Source organism: Acomys minous, assembly GCF_964271855.1.
Source record: "Acomys minous genome assembly, chromosome: 10".
NCBI lineage: Eukaryota > Metazoa > Chordata > Mammalia > Rodentia > Muridae > Acomys > Acomys minous.
Window position 1 is genome coordinate 1 of NC_140491.1, and position 23,662 is coordinate 23,662.

At 40.1% G+C, this 23,662-nt stretch overlaps 1 long non-coding RNA gene across 1 annotated transcript; it reads left to right on the plus strand.

Moving 5' to 3' along the window:
- Positions 1-4,874: 4,874 nt before the first annotated feature.
- Positions 4,875-7,200, plus strand: LOC311607995. The gene is made up of 2 exons (XR_014782808.1): positions 4,875-5,093; positions 6,985-7,200. It is a non-coding gene; the product is annotated as an uncharacterized lncRNA (long non-coding RNA).
- The last annotated feature ends 16,462 nt before the right edge of the window (positions 7,201-23,662 follow it).

Consider the following 23,662-nt stretch of genomic DNA (forward strand, 5'->3'; position numbering starts at 1 on the left):
AAGCACAGAGTCTTTTTTTTTCTTTTTCTTTTTGGTTTTTTGAGACAAAGGTCTCTCTGTGTAGCCTTGACTGTCCTGGACTCGCTTTTTAGACCAGGCTGGCCTCGAACTCACAGCGATCTGCCTGCCTCTGCCTCCCGAGTGCTGGGATTAAAGGCGTGTGCCACCACCACCTGGCTCAGAGTCTTTTATATACACATTCCATTGCACATTCAAACTCCAGTGCCATCATCTCTACCCCATAGCTGGGGAGTCGTCCAGCCAAACCTCCATCAAATTCAAACAGTAACAGCAACTGTAGCAAAAAGTTGCTAAGAATTTGAAAGCAAGATGTGGGTGGGAAACCGGAGGTAAAACAATTAAAAGAACACTATAAACTGGGCATGGTGGCCCACGCCTTTAATCCCAGCACTCTGGAGGCAGAGGCAGGCAGATCACTGTGAGTTTGAGGCCAGCCAGGTCTATAAAGGGAGTCCAGGACAGCCAAGGCTACACAGAGAGACCCTGTCTCAAAAAAACAAACAAACAAAAAAAGGAACAGTATAGAGCTGCTTTCCACTATTACCAGCTAAAGCACCAATAGTGCCATATATTAACATCTACTACTAATTGACTTAAGTGTATTTATGAATATAAATTTACATGAAATACAGATGACAAAAACATTGTCAACACTGTGTTGGTAAGTAATGCATTGGATCAGATGGCTTATAAAACATAGCCACAATGTGAAAACTTGAAAATCCATCTATTCCTTTGTTCCATAAAGTTGGAGTTTACTTAAAAGTAAATAAATAAAAGTAATAGAAAGGAAGGGACAAGATGTCTCCTAGGTATGGTGGAAAGCTTATTATAGATAAAAAGGAGAGCCCAGCTAGAGGCAGGGACAATGGGGAGAGTCCAGAGTGGACATGACCCTGAGCTATGTGAGGAAGAAGAGGAGGGAGAAGAGAGGCAAGAGCCAGACCAAGAGGTCAAGAGGATAAATTAGGATGAACAAAACCAGGTAACCAAAATGGTTGGATTACAAGAAGAAGGGCAGCTAGGAGAAGGACACCCCAACCCTTGGGCTAGAGGGTAGGGTATGGCAGCCATACCCTGTAACAAGTAGGGATGGAGGGATTCTGGGAGAACCTGGCAGTCAGGTCTGATTTGATTTTTCAGCTAGGCACCTCAGCCATTTGTCCCGGGGTTTGCAACTTAACAATAGGAAGGAATGAGGTTATTATCTCTTACATTATTTTTTAAAAATTGAAACAGGCTTTATAGTCCAATGTTCTCCAGGAACTAGACACATGTACTGGAACACATCAAGTATTACTCTTTTTCTCTCAGGCTGTGTAGATTCACATGGGAAAAATAATAATCCTGTTAGGCACAGCCACACCAGTTTGTCAAGATCTTCTGTCTTGGCTGAATTACTGTTGCTACAGTAATTTGGTTTCCAGAAACAAGTTCACTTCCTTATCCAGATCCTTGGTTGCCCTTGTCTCCAAACCCGCCAAAATGGCCAATTGGACTTTTACTGATTGTCTGAAATCAATTACCTGAATCCTCGTGGCTAATGCCAACTACTGTCAAAGCAGGAAAGCTCTCACCTTCCTTCCTACCACTAGTGTGTGTGTGTGTGTGTGTGTGTGTGTGTGTGTGTGTGTGTGTGTGTGTTGTGACTACACCAGTTTCAAAGTGGTGAACTCAATTCTTACACATGTCCCTCTTTATTTTTAACTAGCCCCCCAAAGCCATGGATATCAGAGGACACTCATCCACCGGTCTTTCCCCTCCTCACAGACCAGTCAGCGCCCAGCCTGGAACGAGCTACAGGACTCTCTGCCAGGAACTTGGGAGCAGATGCAGGATTAGGTGTTCAAAGCAGTTCTCAATTACACAGGGTAATGCAAGCCTGAACTACAGAAGATATTGTAATAATCAAAGCACTTGAGAAAAAGAAATGAAATTCTTGCCAGGTGTGGTGGTGTACGTCTTCAATCCCAGTACTCAGGAGGCAGAGGCAGGCGGATCATTGTGAGATCGAGGCCAGCCTGCTCTACAAAGGGAGTCCAGGTCAGCCACGGCTACACAGAGAAACCCTGTCTCAAAAAAACAAAACAAATGAACAAAAAAACCTCCCCCCCCAAAATAAATGAAATTCTTAATAATCAGGAAACTGGAAATAAATACAAGAGATTAGAGCAGTGTTGCATTAAAGAAAATAAAATGGAAAAAGTAACACCAACAGGTGACTTTTGAAAAAGATAACTATAATTTATATTTAATTATACAATTGAAAAAATACAGGCTATACTAACTTTGGAATATATCAGGCCATTCTCTGATAGAGGGAATATCATTAATAAGATACTGTCTGACCTTGCCTCTGTGTGCGATGGTAGCTGCTGAGACCAGTAATCTGACACACAGAGCTTCAGCCAATGCCTTGTATCTCAAACTTCTCAGCTGACTTAACTATGTCAACAAGGACTGCACATATCTACACAGGACTCCCCTAACTGGAAATTCAGCATTCACTGGCTCAAGCTAACCTCCACAAACTGGACACACACCAATCTGATCTGTTTATATTTGCATGCATAAAATGATACACACTGGGAAATTACAAAATCATTTACCCTACCTCAGTCAGGTCTTTCTTCATAAAGGTGACCTTGCTTCTGACTTCCATTGCCTACCCTGCTTCACCCTACATGGTGCACAGTAAACTGTTCCTCTTGTTCTGGTCTGACGGCAGAAGCTATGATCTACATGCAACTCCTTTTCCTGTTACTGCAATGGACACTTCATTACAGGACTCAAATGGGTAATGTTAAAATTCTGTTGTAGTATAGCCTATTAACTTAAAGAGTATAGTTAGTTCAATGAAAAAGAAAGCAAGGTCACTGCCCTGGAGAGCAACAGACTGGGCCCCTTTGTCATTAAAGCTTGCTCAGGAACATTTCTCTAAAACTCTGGAGGTGTAGCTGTTCTAGAAGTAATATGCCTTTAAAGGAGAACTCATTCCATATGTATTTAAAAGTACAGTTAAGAAAAGTCTCTGGCCGGGTGGTGGTGGCATATACCTTTAATTACAGCACTCGGAAGACAGAGGAAGGTGGATCTCTGTAAGTCTGAGGCCAGCCTGGTCTATAAAGAGTGTCGAGAACAGTCGAGGCTACACAGAGAAACTCTGTCTCAAAAAACAAAAAAATTAATAAAATAAAATAAAATAAAATAAAATAAAATAAAATAAAATAAAATCTCAGAATAGTGTGCAGCCAGCTCTGGTTAATGCTAAAAGAGTCAACCTAGGACAGATTTTGCATTCTACATATGCTGTCATCCTTAAGTCTCTCTCAGGTTCAGGCCCCAGGTTATATGTTGAACAATTTAAGTAGGGACAAGAGACTGCAAGTCTAGCCACTCAGATAGATTGAAGATTTTACACAGCAAAGATATTCTCAGAATTATTTCCGAAGTACACCGGTGCCCTAAAACAGCAGGTCATTCATTCTTCAGTGGCAGGATCCTAAGGGGAAGGTCTCAGAAGCTGCAAAAGATAGGAAAAGTAGAAGGTAGAAAGTACAAAAGTTGGAGTGAGGAGGTCTTGCAAAAGGTATGTCTTATGTGAAGTAAGCTTTTTAAGAAGAAGAAGAGCATGTTTTATTTACTTCTGGGGGGAAATGGAAGGAATCTATGAAGTCAGCATAGTTGGATATCTACCAAGTCAATCCTACAATAGGATAAACTCAGGAGGAGTCTAAAACATTCCTGACCACACCCACAGTGGCCTTGGCACGGATAACCACATCCCCATGTGGTAGAAAGTGGGGCTCTCAGAATCTGAAGTAAGCCCTTCTCATAGGCTCTGGCTTCAGACCATTACCAACTCTCCCAAGCATATTTTTGGCTTTAGAGTAGGAACTCTGCTTTTTTCCACCCTCTATAGGCCATGGCCTTAGGGAAAGTTCCCAAAAACCTAGGCCCCATTCGAGGCCAGCCTGGTCTACAAACTCAGCCCAAGAGTGGTGTGACATCAAGGAAACAGTAGGCTGAGGTCAGAGGGATATTAAACAGGCAGTGACCTTGGAGGAATGTTCAACTTCCTCTTTTACTTCCCCTATCTCTACACATTGAGTAATTGGGATATATTTTCTGTAGATATTAATTGTGCTTACTGGATATCTGGTGTCAAAAAGACAGTACAGTTGACAAGCAGTGCCCATTTCCCATCTGGGGTTCCATGGGTTCTAGATGTGGAGGTAGAAGGCCCCACCTCTTACATCGAAGAGGCAGTCCGGGTAAGGTTCCATGTATGGTATTGGCAAGGCCAGTATGGGCAGCCTTTGTATATGTCTGGTTATTCTTTTTTCTTTTTTTTTTTGTTTTTTTGTTTTGCTTTTGTTTTTTGAGACCGGGTCTCTCTGTGTAGCCTTGGCTGTCCTGGACTCACTTTGTAGACCAGGCTGGCCTCAAACTCACAGTGATCCACCTGTGTCTGGCCATTCTTTACAATAACTTTTTGCCTGGTCATAGAGGGAAAAAGTCACTAAAAGAAAGACCAGAAAAGTGTCTCCTAGGTTCAAGAAAACCACTGTGCCCGTGCACATGTGGCCAGACTTGTTTTTTGCTTCATGGTTTGTTAACATTGATTTCTGTGACTGTGGACCTCTTGCAGCTATGGGAAGGCCTGGACCATAATCTCAGGAGCTTTTTTCAGAGACCTCCTGTTGTATCCGTGCAGCAGTCTGGATTCTGTGGGTTAGAATAGTTTTCCTACAGTCTTCCTTGCTCCTCGGGCTTCCTGGGAAAACGACTCTGCATGTGTGACATGTGTGACGAGTCTCACATCTCATAGAGTAAAATGAAACCCCCCACTAAAAAACCGGACATTTTTCATGATATTTTCTTTTTCCTTCATGTTTATCCTTTTGGCAGGAGTTTGCATCTTTCAGTTCTACGAAAAGTTCCAGGAGCTTTTTGAAGCATCTCTTTCCCATGTGCAGATCTCTCTCTGCTCAGCCAGACCTGCTCGCCTATGACTGAGAACTAAGAGCCCGAGATGGTGAAGACACAGTAGACTGGGGCAAAGGGCCCGGGTATGTTAGACAGATTGAGCAAGGTGTGCACTCAAGAGACAGTAGGAACATGGCATGAGATTGATTTTGCAGGATTCTATTTCATTAATCATTCTGGAAAGTTTCACTGAGCATGTTAGATGTGGTGAAGTGGATCCCCACTGTGGGCGGTGCTGTAAGGTGTGGTAAAGTGGATCCCCACTGTGGGCGGAGCTGTAAGGATATAGTAGTTCTCTGTATTTGGTTAGTTTGAGTCCTGAAATAACTGTTGCCCATTGAAAAAAAATTTTTTTTTGACCCAGCCTGAAAGCAGCACCAGGCTATGGGTGTGAACCGAGCCATTTGTGTGTGTAGCAAATGTCATAGTGGATTCCTTTCTAGGTACTTGGTCCAGGTTCCCATGTAACTGTATTTTTTTCCTGTGGGCCTAGCCTCAGAATGAGCCAAAAACTGTCTGTTGCCCACAAAATAGCCTTGCCAGGAAGATTGAGCTTGTAGCACAAAGTATCGAAATCTGAGAATGGGTATTGATAGCTCTGCCGCCTGACCTTGTCTGTATATCACTTTTTGACATTGTAAAGGAAACTACACTGGAGTCTAAGCTATTTGAAGACTGTGAATGGTCTCATCTGAATTTTCTTTTTTTTTCTCAAAAGGTTCACATGCTTTCTGACTCTGATATATTGTCCCCTTTGCACTTTTCTCTGTCCTTGAATTGTGTATCACTGATGCACTGTGTGGAGTTAGTCCTGATTAGAGCAGAATATTTACAGTTTTCCTGTTTCATACTGTCTGCCTTAGCTTTGTGTCTGTTTGTCCTTCCTATTCTAAGGGATGTTCCTTCTGCTCTCACATTGTTGAGAGCTTTTATACTGAGCATATGTCATATTTTACCACAGGACTTTTCATTTATCTATTGACATAGGCATTTTCCTTCTCTCACTGAGTCTACATATTTGATGTCTTACATTGATCAGTTTGTAAGTGTTGAAACAGCCTTGCATTCTTATTGTGAACTCAGCTTTCTTTTCATTTCTCTATTTTGAAAAAATCTCTGTGTCTGAGTAGATCCTATTAACTGGTCTGTGATTATTTTTGTTTGTTTGTTTGTGTGCTGAGGTAAAGCCAGCTTTGCATGAAGACTTTCTAGTGTTCGTCTTTTTGTTTTATGTAATATTCTCCTTTTGGCATTAGTATAAGGTTTGTCAATGGAAAGGAGAATTCCATGTTAGTCTGTGCAGTCCTCAGACACTGTTGGAGGAAACTTACTTCTTCAGTCTCAGCAGCTGCTTGCAGTGTGTTGTAGCTGTATCATGCAGGAGGCTGATTTAGTCACTTGTTTCTAGACATCCATCATGCCTTCTTCAATTGTGGTTTATTTGTGCATGACTTTCCACAGCACTGCACAAGGTAACACATCGTTGTCATACATTGAAGTGTCCTCTTTACCTCCAGTTTTAATATACATAGATTCACTCTGTTAGTTTAGATTAGGCGTACTTAGTCTCTGTACAGAAACAGGTCTGTTTATGTTGAAACATTGTATTGTATTTGAGTCCCTATTTCATTAAATTCTACATAACCATATTAATATCTTTTTATATAATATTCAGATTGACTTTTTTTCATGGTTGTAAGCCCCAGACACATAATTGTGGACAAATGTCTTTCACAGCCAGTACCTCCTCCTTCCAAACTTACCAGTGTGTCTTTGTTACTCTGCTTCTGTGTGATTGTCTTTTCTGAGCTGGCCCTCACCTTGACACTTGAAGAAAGTGTCCTCAGTGTTCCACGAATTTGGTCTCACTGTTCATTGGCTTAAGTCTCCACAGTAGCGAATTAAGGAGCAATTAAAGGCTAGGATATATATAGCTCAACAGTTAAGGACACTTGGTGTTATTGTCATTTCTAGGTTCAGTTTCCTGTACTTACCTGAGGACTTCACATCCTCCCAGACTCAAGTTCCAGAGGATCTGTCACCTCTCCTGGCTGCTGTAGGTTCTGTATGTATAAAGTACACAGACCTATATGCATGTAAAGATACCTTTCCAAATAAAGTTAAAATAAGTAAGCCTTACTTAAAAAAAAAAAGCCAGAAACTGTAAACGATCAGGAGATGTTGCATAAGGATTCAAGATAACAGTACAGGAGGGAACAGAGAGGTCTTAACCTGAAGTACATAAGCCAGTGAGAGGCATTCTCATTCAAGCTGGGATAATTAATCTTCTAATACTCTTCCTGTAACTGTGCTAAAAGGCATATATTAGAGGGCTTAATATAAGTGTAGGAAATATACCTTCAATTTTATGTTTAGTTTTTCATTTTGTTTGTTTCTGAAACAGATTCTCACTCTGTTTCTGTGACTGGCCTGAACCCTGATAGAGAGGCCAGGCTGGCTTCCAGCTCACAAATCTGCCTGCCTGAGCCTCCTGAGTGCTGGGATGGGAGACCTACCCCCAGTGTTCCTGGCTTGAAATTCACTGTTATCTTTTTATATTGCTGCTGGAATACAGCATAATGTTGTTAATTTATTTCACCTATGATTTCTTTATTTGAAGCCCTGATGTTTGTCTTTTGCATGCTGTATCCTGCTGGATGGGCTCTCCATTCAGTTACTATCAGCCCTACAGAGTTCTTCAAGTCTTGTTTAATTTCAGGTTGAGGATTCCACAGATTTCTGTCACTATTAATTGTGATGTCACATCCTGTACCAGCCTCATCATTTCCTCAGCTGTCTGCAATTGTCTGCATCTGATTTCGAATTTTATTTGTTTCCTCTGTTATCATCCTCATTACCAAGGATTTGAGGTCATTTTCTTGTGTTTCCATTGTATTTGAGTTCTCTGGATTGTTTTCTTTGGGATAGCTGGGAACTGGAGACGCCATGTTGTTTTGGCGTTTTTTGCGTATGCTTTTACGCTGTCCTTTAGATATCTTGCCATCTCTGTTTTTGTTGGGTAACTTCCAGAATTGGGTGGAGGGAGTTTGATGATAGATTCACTTGTTTTCTCACGATTTCCGTATGCTAGAAGCCCTGATACTTCACTGGTGTGGATGGCAGGAGGTTAGCCCTGTTGTTTTGGGCTCTCACAGCCAGTGATCCTCAGCTCCCCTTTGCTGTGTGGGTCCTGCAATTGTTCTGGGTCTCTGAATGAGCATTGGATCAGGCCAAGGTACCCACAGCCTTTTGGGTCCCCTGCCAAGTCCAACAAGGGATACTGGGCCCGAACCACGCATCGAGCTCAGCTAGTTTCTCAGGGCCTGACCTGTCTGCCACAGCAGGAGAACTGTGACTGCACTGAGCAAGTGCCTAGGGTGGAACTGAGCACTCTGCCCAGCTTGCGTCACAGCAGGAAAACTGTGGCTGCACTGAGCTGGAGCCTAGGGTGGAAATGAGAACTCAGCTCAGCCTGTGTCACAGCAGGGGAACTGTGCCTCTGGCAGACTTGCTTGCTGAGCTGAGCCAGCTTCTCCACAGCACAGCTCACTGAGCAAACCCAGGACTCTGGGGCTGAACTGTCTGCTGAGTCCAGTTTGGGTCTCAAGGCACCATGAGACCCAAATCCTGTCCAGAGTCCCCTCTCCCACAGCAACTCCCACTGTCCACCACACCAATTGCCTCCACTGGAAGGCTCTGAGCTGCAAACCTCAGCCACCGCCGCTGGTGCCGTTGGTGCCGCTGGAGCCGCTGGTGCCGCTGGAGCTGCTGGTGCTGCTGGTGCCGCTGGTGCCGCTGGTGCCGCTGGTCACACTGCTGTCTCTGCCGCTGCTGCTCTGATCCGAGAAAGTCCGCTCTCCTCCCGTGTACAGGGGCAAGCAGATCCTTCACACCCTGGTCCCTCCGAACCGTGGAGCACTTCTGCTGCTGTGGTGTGGGGATCTTGGTGTTCCTGGCTCAGAAATCTGTGCAATTCCCTGAATTGTTCACTGGAGCTTTCAAACACGGTCCACACTGCTCGCCGCCATCTTGGATCTCCCATCTTCAATTTCTTTATTCAGAGATTTGAAGTTTTATTCACACAGGTCCTTCAAGTGCTTGGTTAGAGTTATTCCTAGATATTTTATATTGCTTGTGGCTAAAGTGAAGGGTGTAGTTTCCCTAATTTATTTCTTAGCATGATTGTCATTTGTATACAGGAAGGCTACTGACATTTTTGAGTTACTTTTGTATCCAGACATTTTGGCTGAAATTGTTAATCACTTGTGGGAGTTCTCTGGTGGAATTTTGGGGGTCATTTATGTACACTATCGTATCATCTGCAAATAGGGATAGTTTAACTTCCTCTTTTCCCATTTGGATCCACTTGATCTCCTTTTGTTGTCTTATTGCTGTGGCTAGAATCTCAAGGACTATATTGAAGAGATCTGATTAAAGTTTGCAGCCTTGCTTGGTCCTCCATTTTAGAAAAATTTTCTTGAGTATCTCTTCACTTAATTTGATGTTGGCTATTGGTTTTCTACATAAAGCCTTTATTATGTTTAGATATGTACCTTGTATCCTCGAACTCTCCAAAACTTTAAATATGAATGGGCCTTGGATTTTGTCTATTAGTTCATGTATATAGTGGATTACAGTGATGGATTTCCACATATTAAACTATCCATGCATGCACGGATAGAAGCCTACCTGATCATGTTGAATCATATCTTTGAAATGTTCTCGTATTCGATTTGCAAGTATTTGATCAAGTATTTTTGTGTCAATGTTCATAAGAGACATTCTCTTTCGTTTTTGAGTCTTTGTGAGCTTTAGGTATCAACATGATTGTGGCCTCATAGAATGAATTTGGTAATGTTCCATCTATTTCTATTTTTTGAAGTAGCTTGAAGAGTGAAGGTATTAGCTCCTCTTTGAAGGTCTAGTAGAATTCCACACTGAAACCATCTGGCCCTGGGCTTTTTTTTCATTTTGTTTTGTTTTGTTTTTGCTGGGAGACTATTAAAGACTGCTTCTATTTTTGTTAGAGAAATAGGACTATTTAATTTATTTATCTGACCTTGACTTAATTTTGGCAGATGGAATCATTAATAAAATTGCTCATTTCCCTTAGATTTTCCAAAATTTTGCCATATATGCCTTTGAAGTAAGATCTGATGATTCTTTATATTTCTTCATTTCTGTTGTTATGTCTCCTGTATCATTTCTTATTTTGTTAATTTGGATAATGTCTCTCCGTCTTTTAGTTAGTTTGTATAAAGGTTTGTCTATCTTGTTGATTGTCTCAAAGAACCAGCTTCTGGTTTTGTAGACTCTGTGAAATGTTCTCTTTGTTTTTAATTTATTGATTTCAGCCTTGAGTTGGATTATTTCCAGACATCTATTCCTCTTTGGTGTTTCTACTTTTTTCCCTAGGGCTTCCATATGTATCATTAAATTACTTATATGGGATATGTGCATTTTCTTTATAAAGACAGTTAGTGCTATGAATTTTTCTCTTAGAACAGCTTTCAATGCTTCCCATAAATTTACGTATTTTTCTTTCATTTTCACTGAATTTCAGGAAGTCATTAATTTATTTATTTCTTCCCTGACCCCTGACTCCATGATGCTTTAATTACTGTAGCTCTGTAAAACAGCTTGATAGCAGGAACAGAAATTCCTTAAGTAGAGAGCTGTTTAGTTTCCATGTTTGTGTATGCTTTTTTGCTATTTCTGTTGTTGTTGAAGACCAGCTTTATACCATAGTGATCTGATAGGATACAAGGTATTATTTCAATCTCCTTGAAACTGTTGAGGCTTGCTTTGTGACCTACTATCTGACCAGTTTTGGAGAAATTTTCATGGGGTGCTGAGAGGAAGATATAATCCTTTGTACTTGGAGTAGATATCTGTTAGATCCATTGACTCATGATGTTGGTTATTGTTCTCATTTCTTGGTTTATTTTCTGTTTCACTGACCTATCCTTTGATGAAAGTGGGGTGTTGAAGTCTCCCAGTATTAATGTGTGGTAATCGATGTGTGGTTGAAACTTTGTAAATAGTTCTTTTACAGTTGTGTGTGCCCTTGTATTGGGAGTGTAGATTTTTAGAATTGTGATGTCCTCTTGGTTGACTTTAACTTTGATTAGTATGAAGTGACCATCTTCATTTCTTTTGATTAATTTTTGTTGGAATTCTATCTTATTACGTATTAAAATGGCTACACCAGCTTGTTTCTTGTGTGTGTTTGCCTGTAATACTTTTTCCAACCTTTTACCCTGAGGTAACATCTATCCTTTTGGCTGAGATGTGTTTCTTGAATGCAGAAAAATGTTGGGTCTTGTTTATGCATCTATTCACTTAATCTGTGTCTTTTTATTAGCGAATTGAGACCACTGATGTTGAGAGGTATTAATGATCAGTGACTATTAAGTCTCTTGGTTTTGATGTTGGTTACCAGAATGTTTTTGTGGTTGTGTTTTTGCAACAGTGAAGTTTTCTATTTCTTGTGCCTTTTGTGTGTAGTTTGTCATTTTGGGTGGGAGTTTTCCTTCTAGTAACTTCTGCAGGGCCAGATTTGTGGATAAGTACTGTTTGATTTTTTTTTGTCATAGAATATTTTGTTTTCTCTATCTACAGTTACTGAATGTTTCACTGGTATCATACTCTGGACTGGCATCTGTGGTATTTCTGGGTTTTCAGGAACTATGTCCAGGCCCTTTTGGTTTTTATGGTCTCTGCTGAGAAGTCTGGTGTAATTCTGATAGGTTTGCCATTATATGTTAGCTGGTCCTTTTCCTTTGATGCTTTTAATATTTTTCCTTTTGTCTGTGTTTTTGGGTGTTGAATATTAGTGGTGGGAAAAATTTTATCTGCGGTACTATTCTATTTGGTGATCTGTAGCTCTGTTGTATGTTTATATGCATCTCCTTTAAGTAGGGGAAATTTTCTTCTATGATTTTGTTGAACTTATTTTCTGTGTATTGGAGCCAGGCATCTTCTCTTTCTTCAACGGCTATTATCCTCAGATTTCATCTCTTCATGGTATCTTTGATTTCTTGGAAGTTTTGTGTCAAGACTGTTTCAGAGTTAGCATTTTCTTTGATGGTTTCTTCAAGTTCTCTGATTGTATCTTCTACTCCCATGATTTGTTCCTCCATCTCTTGAATTCTGTTAGAGATGCTTACCTCTGTATTGCTTTCTTTCTCCTCTAAGTTCTCTTGTTCCTGGGACTCTCCTGTCTGTGCTTTTATCGGCATTTCCATTTTCATTTTCAGATCTTGGACTGTTTTATTTATTTCCTTTATCTGAATGTATTTTCCTGAATTTCTTCCAGTGCCTCTCTATAGGCCTCTCTAATATCCTTAGTATGTTTGGCTGCATCTTCCTGCATGTGTTTATGGATTTTATTCATTTTCTCCATTATCATCTTCATTACTAAGGATTTGACATCATTTTTTTGTGTTTCAGTAGTGTGTGAGTTCTCAGGGTTGATTTTTTTGGAATAGCTGGAATCTGGAGATGCAATATTGTTTTGTGTTTTGTTGTTTGTGTTTTTACACTTTCCTTTAGTTATCTTACTGTCTCTCTTTTTGGGAGGTAGTTTTTGGTGTCTTTTACTGGTTGTTCCAGGTATATTGTTTGTGAATGTTCACAGGTTGATGGCCCTTACCTGTGGGGATCAGGGAACCCTTCCATGGATCAGGCAGATGACCTGGTTTCAGCTCCAAGAATATTTCCTCTACTCCCTGGGGTCCACACTGGGTCAGCTGAATCTGGCGCTGGTGCTGTGCAGCCCAAGGTTCAATTCAAGTTAGTGTAGGTAAAGCTGGTTATCCTGCCTTTGGCTGTGCTTTGAAAACCCTGCCCTCTGGTACTGAGACTTTGGGTGCCTAGGCTCAGTCCACTCTAGAGTGCTTGAAACCCTTCTGGCTTATGGCCTGTCCCCAGGATTTTGCCTGATTTGTCTAGACTGGGGGGCCTAAGTTCTGTCCTGCTAGAGAGAGCATATACTGCATTCTGGCTTGTGGCAATTGGCTAGGGTTCTGGCCAATGCCTTCAGGCCAGTTCAGCCCTGTCTGAGTGCACAGGGGAACTCCTGCTATGTTGCAGCAGCTGGCCAAGATTGTGGGAATGGCTTCTTGGGGTGTGATAGGTGGTTAAGGTTCTGCCGGATCCCCTCAGGCCAGTTTAGTCCCTCCTAAGAGCTTGGGCTCTGCTGCTGTGATGTGGTTCCTGGCATCTGATTGATCTGTTCAGGTCTGTTCTGTTTTTCCCATGTGTGTGAGAATAGTCCACTGGAGTGACTGTCTAGATTTATGCCCCATCCATTCAGTAGATCAGTCAATGTGAGGGAGTGCAGCTATGGAGCTGTAGCTGAAGAATGTGTCCACATCTGCCTGGGCCCTGGTGTGGGCCCTGAGACCCTCTGTGGACTGGCAGGATGATTTGAGAGTGAGAGCACAGGTGAGGCATGGCCCTTTTAGCTGCACTGGGATTTGGATATGGTGCCAGAGTGGTTGCAGGCCCCTGGGGATTTATGTGGACTCAAGAGTCATTCTGAGGTCAGAACCACCCATTTCCTGCATTTTCTCCATGCCTGCAGCTTCAGACTCTGGTGCTTCACCACCCAGAGTTCAGTCTCAGATGCGGAGTCCCTTAAACAGTGCAATGCAGCAGCTCACAAGCAGGTATGGGTCAAGTGCTGGGCACCCATCCTCCATGGACCAGTTGGATGGCTCAAGGCCAGACCCACCTGTGCTCTGTAATGTAGAGACCTCTGACACCTAGTGCTTTCCAGGTCTTGCAATTTGTAGCTCCCAACAGGGTACCTAGTCTCTATCCTGCAGATCAGATACCATGCATGTTTGGCACTGCCATCTTAGAGACCCCATCACTTGTGTTTTTTATCTTTGACATTCTGATAGATGTAAGATGGAATCTCAGGGGTTTATTTGCATTTCTCTGATGACTAAGGACATTTAACATTTGTTTTAAGTGTTTCTCAGCCATTCAGTATTCCTCCTTTGTGTATCCTCTGTCTAGCTAATTGTCACATTTCAATAGGGCTAATTTGATTGTTTTTATTTACGTTTTTGAGTGCTTAATATATTGGATATTAGTACTCTCTCAGATGTTGAATTGGTGAATATCTTTCTCAATCTGTTGACTGCCTTTTCAGTCTGTTGATAGTGTCCTTTGATTATAGAAAAATTTCATTTTCAAGAAGTCCCATTTATGTATTATTGCTATTACAGCCTCATGTTCTGATCAGGAAGTTATCTCCTGTGTCAGTGAGTTCAAGGCTCTTCCCCACTTTTTCTTCTAATAGATTTAATGTCTCTGTTATTAAATTGAAGTCTTTGACCCACCAGGGCTTGAGTTTTGTATAAGATGATATATATATAGATCTATTTCAATATGTTTTTACATGTAAACAACCAGTCAGACCAGCACCATTTGTTGAGGATTCTTTCATTGTTCAATTGTGTGGTTTTGGCTTCTTTACCAAAAACCACCTGCCCTTAGTTATGTGGCTTTATTTCTGGGTCTTCAGTCTTAGTCCATTGATCAACCACTCTGTTTCTGTGCTGGTATCATGCAGTTTTTATTACTATTTCTTTGTAGTATAGCCCGAAGTCATGGATAGAGAAATCTCCAGAAGTTCTTTTATTGTATAGGATTGTTTTGGCTATTCCGGGTGTTTTCTTTTTCCATATGAAGTTTAAAATTGTTGTTTCAAGTTCTGTAAACAACGGTGTTGATATTTTGATGGTAATTGCATTGAATCTGTAGATTATTTTTGGTAAAATAGTCATTTGGTATGGATCCTACTAATCCATGTGCATGGGACATCTTTCCATCTTCTGATGTCTTCTTCAGTTTTTTCTTCAGGTCTTGATATTCTTGTTATACAGAGCTTTGACTTTTTTGGTTGATGTTACACCAAGATATTTTATAGTATTTGTGGCTATTGTGAATGGTGTAATTTTCTTTATTTCTTTCTCAGCCCCTTTTTAATTTGTGTACAGGAGGAATATTGATTCTTTTGAAATAATCTTGCATACATCCACTTTGATGATGGTGTTTATCAGCCTTAGGAGTTTTCTGGGGGCACTTTTGGGTCACTTATGCATACAATCCTCTCATCAGTGAATGACAATACTTTGACTTTTTCCTTTGTGATTTGTGTCCCCGTAATCTCCTTTAGCTGTCTTATTGCTCTGGCTAGAACTTTAGGTACTATATCGAAGAGATATGGTGAGAGTAGACTCTCTTGTCTTGTCTTTGATTTTACTGGATTTGCTTTGAGTTTCTCTTCATTTAATTTGAGGCTTCCTGTATGTAGCCTTTATTATGTTTATGTATGGGTCATGTATTCCCAATATCTCTAAAACTTTCATCATGATGTAGTGTTGGATTTTGTCAAAAGCCTTTTAGGCATCTATTGAGATGATTGGGTTTTTTCTTTCAGTTTGGTTATATGGTGAATTACATTGATGTATTTCTGTATGATGAATGATACCTACATCTCTGAGATGAAAGCTACTTGATCATAGTGGATGATGTATTTGGTGTGTTCTTTGATTTAGTTTGAGGGTATTTTATTGATCATTTTTTGTATCAATGCTCATGAGTGAAATTGGTGTGAAGTTCTTTTTTGAGTCTTTCTGTGCTTTAGGTATCATGGTGACAGTGACTTCATAGAATGATTTTGGCAGTGCTCCTTCTATTTCTATTTCATGGAATCATTGAGTAATCCTGGTATTAGCTCTTCTTTGAATGTCAGGTAGACTTCTTCACTAAAATCATCTGGCCCTGGGATTTTCTTTTTTTGGCGGGGGGTGGGAGATTTTTTTATGACTGCCTCTATTTCCTTGGGAGTTATTGGATTTTAAAGCTGTTTACCTGCCTTTGATTCAACTTAATACATGAAATTTGTCAAGAAAAGTGTCCATTTCCTTTACATTTTCCAGTGTTATGGAATACAGGCTATTGAACTAACACTTCATAATTCTTTGTGTTTTCTTAGTGTTTGCTTTTATGTCTACCTTTTCATTTCTGATTTTGTTAATTTGGATACTCTCCCTCATCCTTTTAGTTAGTTTGGGTAAGGGTTTGTTTATCTTGCTGATTTCATCAAATAAACAGTTCTTGATTTCACTGATTCTTTGTATTGTTTTGTTTCTAATTCATGAACTCCAGCCCTGAGTTTGATTATTTCCAGTCACCTCCTCCTCTTTGCTGTGTCTGCTTCGTTTTACTTTAGGGCTCTCAGGTGTGCTGTTAATTTGCTAATATGGGTTCTCTCCCTTCTTTATGCAGGTGCTTAGTGCTATGAACTTTCCACTTAGCAATGCTTTCATTGTTTCTGATGGCCTTGGGTATGTTGTGCCTTCAGTTTTAATTGAATTTGAGAAAGTCTTTAATTTCTTTATTACCCCTCGACCCAGTGTTCATCACCTAATGCGTTTTACAGATTCGATGGGTATTTTGGGTTTCTGTTGTTTCTGTTGTTGTGTTCCAGCTGTATTCCATGTGTTCTGATAAGACGCAAGTGGTCGTTTCAATGTTCTTGCATCTGCTGAAGCTTGCTTTGTGAGTAAGTATATGGTTGATTTTGGAGAATGTTCCATTGGTGATGCTGAAGGGAAGGTATATTCTTTTGTTTTTAGGTGACTCATGCCATCTGTTAGTTTCCTTATTTCTTCGTTTAGTTTCTGTCTTGATCTGTGCATTGTTGAGAGTGAGGTGTTTAAGTACCCCAGTATTAATGTATCCAGTTTGGTTTTTGATTAAGCCTCATTAATGTTTCTTTTATGAATGTGGGTAGCCTTGCATTTAGTGCATATATGTTTAGAATTGAGACATCATCTTGGTGCATTTTTCTGTTGATGAGAATGAAGTGTCTCCCTCATCTCTTTTAATTAATTTTGGTTGAAAATGCTTTTTATTAGATATTAGAATGTCCACTCCATCTTATGTCTTGGGTCTGTTTGCTTGGAAAGCCTTTTACCATTCCTTTCCTATGAGGTAATATCCATTTGTTTTGCTGAGGTGTGTTTGGAGACTTGAGGCCACTGATTTTGAGTGATATTAATAACCAATAGTTATTAATTGCTGTTATTTTGATGGTGCTCCCTTTCTGATAAAACCTACAGTTCTGCTCAATTGATTTCCTTATGATCTATTCGATGTTATTGCAGAAATCAGGTTTCTTGTTTGAATATGAAATTTGCCTTTTTATAGTATTCTTTTATCCACCGTTCATTACTGAGTTGACATTTTGTCATGATACTCCCAAGTCCTAGAACATTGTGTATTCCCACTAATTATTTGTATCTGAGATCAGAGTGTCCTTAAGAAATATAATACTATAGAAATATATCCACGTTTTTCTCTCAAAAAAAAAAAAAGCTAGTAACGCTTTCTAGGTAGAACGACTCCATTCCTAAAGGCACAGGGATGAGGTAAGTCAGCGACTCTACCATGTTAGGCACTATAGTCATGGCACATGTTGATGCAAAAGTGCTCAGAGTGGAAATTATGCCCAGGACAGAGTGTCCAACTTGTGTAATAATGGTTTTTCTTTGATAGTAATGAATCAATATTCCTGGACTAGAAAACAGATGAGTTTGAGTATCATATCTGCCCTACTCTAGTTTAACAAACTGGTGCAGAAGCTCCTCCTCTCACCCTACCTCCACTTCCTGGATTGAGAGGATGATGCTGCCCTTAACATTTTTGTAGATTTTTTGTAAATCTTCGCTATTCTGACTGAGGTAAAAGAAATTATCAAACTTACATTGATTTTCATTTCCCTAATAAATAAGGATGATCTCTTTTGAGACGTTTCTTAGTTCTTCCTTTCTTTTATTTAACTCTTTGTACATATCCCTGACCTACTCTTTTTTGAATTGACCATTTGTTATTTTGACTAATTTTTTCTTTAATTCTTTGTATATTCTTGATATTAATCCTTCTGTTAGATGTAGAGCAGGCCAAGATTCACTGCCATTCTGTGGTCTTTCTTTTCACCTGGCTGATGGATTTTTTAGCTATGCAGAACCATTATATTTATAAAATGCCGCTTGTACATTGTTGGCTATAATTCTTGGACAAACTGAGGCCTATCCAGAAATCTTTTTCTACACTGATATCATGCGGACTACTGCCCATGCTCCTTCTTGAACTTTCAGTGTTTCATATTTAGGTGTCTACAATCAATTTCGAGTTTGTTTTTGTGTAAGGTGATAGTGGGCTAATTTCATTCTTCTGTGTATGGATATCCACTTTTCGACACCATTAGTTGAAGATATTTTATTTTCTCTAGAATGTTTTTGGCATCATTGTTCAAAATGTCTGTTTTGTGCCAGTGTCACAATGTTTTTTCTCCAAAGGCTCTGTAATTTATCTTTATATCTGGAGCACTAATCACTTCAGAATTGTTCTTTTGCTCACGATTGTTTTAGCTCTCTCATATTTTGTGATTCCATATGAATTTTAGGATAATTTTTCCATTAATTTGAAGGAGGAGATGGGGATTTAGTTGGGATTACAGTGACAAAATAGCTTTTGGGAAAATGGTGATTTCATAATATTAACTCTACCAATCAAGGTGCATGGAATGTCTTTCTATTTTCTACTGTGTTTCTCAGTCTCTTTTCTTTAGAGGTTTAAAGTTTTCATTTGTAGAGTTCCTTCACACCTTTGGTTAGGTTTATTACTAGATTTTTTTTTACAGTATCTTGAATGAGAGTGTGCTTATGAATTTTTCTCTGTATATTTATTATTGATATAAACAAAACCTTTACTTGTGCAAGTTGATTCTCTATCTGCTCAAATTGCTGAATTAATCATTTCTTGATTTTTTTCTGCAGAATTTCAAAGTTGTATTAATGTGACAAATAATGGTAGTTTGATCTGTTCTTGCTCCCTTCCTATCCCTTTAATTTTCTTTTCTTGTCTTCATGCTGTTATCTAGTGCTTTAAGCACAGTATTGAAACGGGAATTGTGTGCATCCCTGCTTTGTCTCCGACTTCAGTGGCTGTGTTTTATGCTGTTTTCCATTTCGGATGATTTTGTCTGTTGGATTTCTGTATTATCCTGTATTGTGCTGGGCTATGTTTCCTCCAATATTTTGTTCTCAAGGATTTTTATTATGAAGGCATGTTGGCGCTTGTCTAAGAATGTTCTTCCTAAAAATAATTTATGCATTTATTTACTTATTTATTCATTCCACTTACATCCTGACTATAGCCCATGCACTCTTCTCCAGGTTCCACCCTCCCTCCTTCTTCCCCCACCATCCTACCCCAGCTCATCAACTCATATCTGAACTGAGCACATCCTCTCCTTCTGTGGCCTGCCAAGGTAGCCTTACCAAGTGAGAATGATCAAAAGAATCAGGCAGCAAAGTCCATGTCAGAAACAGCCTGAACTCCCCTTTTTTGTGGTTCTCACATGAAGCCTGAGCTGCTCTTTGGTTACATCTTTTAGGAAATCTAGGTCAAGTCTATACATGGTACTTGGTTGGTGCTTCAGTCTTTGCAAGGCCCTCTGGTCCCTGAATACTTGGATTTTTTGGCTTTCTTGAGTATCTCCTGTAACCTCCAGGTATTTATATTTATCCTTCCCTTCACTTTCCCATAAGACTCCCTATACTTCACCCAATGTTTAGTTGTTAGTCTCAGCATCTGTCTCTATCTGCTGCTGGGTGGACATCTATGCTAGGCTTCTGTCTATGAGCATATAAGAATGCTGTTAATAGTGTGAGGGGTTGGCTTTCTCCCATGGGCTGTGACTCAGCTTGGTCCAGGCACTGGATGGACATTCCCTCAATCTCTGGTCCCTCTTTATCCCTGCACCTCTTGTAGATAGGGTACATTTGGGGGGCAAAATTTGTGTGGGTGGGTTGGTGTTCCTCTCTCTCTGCTAGGAATCTAGTTAGAGGATTTCCTTTTCAGTATCCATGTCCCCTGATACTAGGAATCTCAGTTACAGTCACCCCCATATCCTCTCAGGAGCCAAACCTGTATTAGTTCTCTAACTTATCATCAGAGATGCCCCTGCCTATGGTTTCCCTTCTCTTTGTAGGCCCTCTGTCTTCTTATGTCTTCTCTCTCCAGTTCTGTTATCCACCTTTATTTCTGTCTGAACTCCCTCTCACACTTCATTCCCTATATTCAGCTGCTTCCACTCTGTGTCCTATTTCCCCTTCACAGTGACATTCATGCATTGTGCCTTGAGCCCTTTTTGTTACTCAGCTTCTTTGGGTCTGTGAATTGTAGTATGGCTATCATGAACTATATGGTTAATTCTATTCATGGCTATATACCATATCTGTATTTTTGGGTCTAGGTTACCTCACGCTGAATGATCTTTTATAGTTCCACCCATTTGAATTCCAGAGGTGGCAGATTTAGGCAGTCTCAGCACTACTCTGCCTGTATGTGCAGAGGTGGCAGCCATTGGGGACTACCAGGAGTAGTGAGGTATGTCCTTGATCTTTGCATGCCAGTCCCCAGTCCCCACACTATCTGCAATTGCTGAGAAACTTCTCACTGGGGACTATCAGCAGTGATGAGGACTGCCCTGTGTCCTCTCTGCATGATTACAATGGCCGCAGCTCTGTCTGCACCTCCAGAGGCTGCATTCATAGGAGATTGCCAGCAACTGTGAGATCTACCTCCTAACTTACATGTACTGTCTTCAGGGTCCAGGTATGCCTGCAATCCCAGAGGTGGCAGCTATTAGGGACTTCCTTGGCAGTACCCAACAGGGATCAACTACCAGCAGCACATCATGGCAATTCCTACAGCCCAACTCTATGTACAATTGCAGATGGATCAGCCAACAAGGACTACCATGGATCTTCAAGTGTACTGACACCGGGGAAAACTAGATGGCTGAAGAATAGCATAGGACCACACTCAACAAAACCCAGGGAAATACAGATTCGTCAGGACCCAGATATCCTACTAAAACAAAGCTGGATCATATAACACACATGAACCCTTGCAAAACAACCTTAAAAACTTCAATTCTCTAAAAGTAATAGAAGAAGATATCAGAAGATGGAAAGATTGTCCTTGTCCATGGATCAGAAGAATCAACATAGTAAATCTGGCCATGTTACCAAAAAAATCTATAGATTCAATGCAATTTCCATCAAATAGCTACACAAAACTTTGCAGACCTTGAAAGATCAATTCTCAACTTCATATGGAAAAACAAAAAATCAAGAGTAGCTAAAACAATATTTTACAATAAAATATCTTGTGAAGGAATCTACCCCAGATCTCAAGTTGTGCTATACAACAGTAATAAAAACAGCATGGTACTGGAATAGAAATATGATGGTTCATCAATGGAATCAAATCAAAGACCCAAAAATAAATCCTCACACCTATGGACACTGGAGTTTTTACAAAGGAGCAAAATCCATACCATGGAAAATAAATAGGATCTTCAACCAATGATGTTGGTCTAACTGAATGTCTACACGGTAAAAAGTGCAAAAAGGATCCATATTTATCACTCCACACAAAACTAAAGGCCCAGTGTATTTAAAACCTCAACATTAAAAACAGACACACTAAATCTGTTAGAATAAAAATTGTGAACCATCCTTGATCTATTGTCATAGGCAACATCTTCTTGGAGAGAACACAAACAGGTCAGGCTCTAAGGTCAGAATTAATAAATGGGACATCATGAAACTGAAAATTTTCTGTAAGAGAAGGGCATAGTCAACAGAACAAAACAAGAATCTACATACTAGGAAAAGATATTTACCAATCCTACATCTGACAAATAGTATCCAAAATATATAAAGAACTCAAGGAATTAAACACCACCTATACAAGTAACATAACTATGAAATGAGGCTCAGAACTAAACAGAGAATTCTCAACAGAGGAATATTGAATGGCTGAGAAACACTTACAGAAATGCTCAACATCCTTACTCATCAGAGTAATGCAAATCAAAGTAGCTCTGGTACTCCATCTTACACTCGTTAGAATGGCTAAGTTAAAAAATTCAAGTACATGGTACTTGATGGTGAGGATGTGTAGAAAGAGGAAGGACACTCCTCCACTGCGTGTGGGAGTGCAAACTTGTGCAGCCACTTTAGAAATCAATCTGGCACTTCCTTAGAAAATTGGGAGTAATGCTACCTCAAGACACACCTATGACACATCTTAGCAAATATTCAAAAGATGGTCCACCACACAAGAATGAAATTTGCTCAACTATGTTGATGGCAGCCTTAATCATAATAGCCAGAATCTCGAAACTACCTAGATGTCCTTCATTCAAAGAATGGAAAAAGAAACTCTGGTACATTTATAAAATGGAATACTACTCAGTTATTAAAAAGAAAGGAAATCTTGAAATTTGCAGGCAAGTGAGTGGAACTACAAATTATCATATTGAGTGAGGTAACCCAGACTCAGAAGATATGCATGGCGTACATTCACTGATCAGTGGATATTAGCCCAACATGGATTTCCTGTGAGAGTCTCCACTCACAGGTGATTGGTACAGATGCTGGGACTCTCTACTGAACTCCAAGTGAGAGTGGTATGGAAGAATGGAGAGATAGAGGATCCAGAGAATCTAGGAGCCCCACAAGAAGACTGTCAAGACTTGCAAATCAGGGAATGAGGTACTGCAGAAACTGCTGTACCAGCCAAGGTCAATGCATGTAGGAAATCTAGTCCATCTTTTCAGATATAGCCAATGGACGGCTCATTCTCCGTGGTTGTGGTGATAGTGGGGACTGCCTCTGATATGAACTCTGGTGGCCACAATTTGAGCACTTCTCCTTGTTGGGGAGATCTGGTGCCACCCAGTAGAAGGGGAAGCAGGTTATCTTGATGAGACTAATAAACTATGATCTTAGGGTGTGTGAATGAGGTATCCTTCTGTCACAGGTCTGGGGGAAGGGAATAGGGTAAAATCAGGAGGGGGAGCAGGAAGGTACAAGTGAAGACAACTTTCAGGATATAATCTAAATACATTATTAAAAAATAACAATGACAAATGGGTTAATGAGAGTAAGGAAGCTACTAGTGTGAGTTGAAACTTAGGGCTCCAGTATGGTAAGCAGGATACAGCTATTTTATTTAGCAAATGTAGTAGTAAGCTTTGCTCCATTAAACCTCTCATGGAACATTTTGTATCTTCATAAGTTAGCACTGAACATAGCCACTTGTCTGTCATGTTTATTTAAGCATTATTCATAATAAATAATATATGAAATCAAATTTAATGTCTCACAACAGATGATAAAATAAATAAAAAATATCAACCAACATTTTGTGACTTTACCTACATATCTACATATTCATTCGCTATTTGTAATACATTTTTAGAATGTTAAAATTTCATTAAATATATTATCTCTTGGGGAGATGAAAGATGGCCGTGTCAACTATGCACTGTGTCTGAGCAGCAGGATGGAGCCTAGAGATAAGATGGGAGCAAGAGACCACAAGACCAGGAGTGACCGAGGTGAGAGATATTGACATGGTGCAGAGCACAGGTGGCTCTGTTGGGTGATTCATGTGGTCCAGGGAAGATGTGTGCTCAGTTTCCAGAGACTAGCTGCATACCAGATTGTCAGCTGTAGCTCAGCACTATATCATGGACTGTGTATCTGGG